Here is a 2,419-nt window from a genome sequence, read left to right on the forward strand (position 1 = left end):
CACACACACACACAGACAAAGACGCACACACACATCGACTCAAACTAACGTACACACACACACAAACACACACACAGACAGACACTACCACGCACACACCCACCACCCCAACACACACACGACAGGGAAGCCTTCACCGTGCTGATGGTACAGACCTGCCCCCCCCCCCCCCCCCCCCCCCGTGTGTTGCTGTATATAAACTCCATGTTCCCTGAAGCTTGTCATCACCGGTATGTAACACGGCCCAGTTAAAGCAGACTGCTGTGATTCCAGCGGTATATATATATATCCTACGTAGCGGTTTACACCTGATGACCCGAAGTGTGCCGCCTCTATTCTGTATCATGAACAGTGTGTGTGAGCATGGAGACAGTGATTCCAGTCTATTGATCTTTTATATCGGCCTAATGATGTGTGTGCGCGTGTGTACACACACACACAAACACACACACCCACTCACAGACACACAAACAATTTTTAATTAGTTTGACTTTTCCAGTATCAGTGGTACATTGGAAAACTTTAACACGACGTCCGTTTCTGCCAGCGGTCTGGAATCTAGTGGAAGGATCTCTGAACACAGACTAAGACTAGAGACTCCCGCGGTGGCTTCAACACAGGAGATAGATTCTCAATGTGGCTGCAGACACTAAACGAGAAAAAAGCCATGAATACATCGACGTGAGCTGATAGCACATCAACACCCGGAGCTCATCCAGGAGGCTGGACCTGTGCAGTGTGTGCGTGTGCGTGCATGTGTGTGCGTGTGCCAGTTTGTGTGTCTTGGTGTGAGTTTTTCTTCTGTGTGTCTGTGTCTGTGCGTTTTCTCTGTGTGTGCGCGTGTGTGTGTCTGTGTCAGTGTTTTTTTTTCTGTGCGTGCTTCAGTGTGAGAGAATCTGTGTGCATGTGTATTTTTCTTTGCGCGTTTGTGTGTGTGTGTGTGTGTTCGTTTTTTTCTGTGTGTGCTTGTGTGTGTGTGTGTTAAGTAAAACCAATTGTTTATTTAATCAAACGACACACACACACCCACATCCCCAACACATCGATCGTGAGGTTTAAGACGGTTCCTGGGAGTCAGGATTATGATGGAGCTCCGGGCCACTAATGAGGCTGCTTCTGTCTCTTCCTTCCCTGCACCTCTTCAACACGCACGGCTACTTCAGAGAAACGACCACCTTGTGAAAGAACTGAAAATGTGCGGATGATTTTTTATACAATCATAATCACGTCTTCTGTGTTGTTTATGTCATCTATGCGTTCTGTCTGTTACTCGTATGATATAACCATACATTTAACAACCGAGAGTTGGTGTTGAGCTGCCCAGAAGCATGTCCAATGTAATCCAAACAGTACTCTAACCTTGATTTATGATCCACCATTACAACGTGTCTATTCAGATTTCCATACGGCAGAACCTCATCATAAGATCATCTTGCCGAGTGTGATACCAAGACATAGAGTGTGCAGCTTCTTAATGCACATGCTGCACACATACTCAACCCGAATCAACCCACACGTTCCTCTACCCGCAGATATACGGAATATCACAAACACCGATGTATATTAACAAGGCAAACAAAACTCCAACTCTTAACTTGTAAATATGTAAGTGTCACAAAAGTAATCTTATATCAAATATGATCTGTTAGCGATGGAAAACTGCTCATCTAGACTTTGAATGACAGCAGATGTTACCAGGACTGTCTGGAAGCGCTGAGAGGAGAAGGAATCACGGCGACAGGATGCAGACAGCCATGTGAAGGTGAGGCAGGCATCGCCAGGGGAAGTCTGCACCGGCCAGGTGATGTCCGCAGTGCATGTGTGCAGGTGTGGGCCAGTGCCTGGACCTCCTTCACACCAGAACAAACTGGCCCCTGTGTGGTAAACACTCACATGCCATCAGTGTGTCCCCTCAGGCGAGGCAGAAAGCTGAACACCACCCTGGCCGCGACTGCTACATTATCCTCAGTGATGTCCGGCCGGGAAGATAGCTCGAACGCCAGTGAAGGGTGTTTGGTTTGGACTGCTTTGTGGAGAAGCTGGTAGCGTCTCTGTCTCCGACAGGCCGGGGTTGTTTCTGCTGTTATAAAATAACTATTCTAACCTGAGTCTCAGTATGTGTCAGAAACGAGGGAGAGAACGGCCAGTGATCCCAGTACAAGTTCTTTCACTGTGACCTGTACCAGTCTACTGACCATTATGATTTTGAAGATGAATACCGCTGTACTGGTGGGACTGGACAGTACCATGCTGCATCCTCCTGTATCCTTGCGCTTGTGTCCGTGCATCTGTTGCCATCTGTTCATTGGCCAGGACGGATGGATGACTGTCCTGTACTCGTAGACGGAGGTGTGTGTATTTGTTATGATATCGGCATAGTTTGATTTCTCTATTCTCAAAGATTATGAATCTCAATAAA

Source organism: Gadus morhua, chromosome 13, assembly GCF_902167405.1.
Source record: "Gadus morhua chromosome 13, gadMor3.0, whole genome shotgun sequence".
NCBI classification, from domain to species: Eukaryota; Metazoa; Chordata; class Actinopteri; order Gadiformes; family Gadidae; genus Gadus; species Gadus morhua.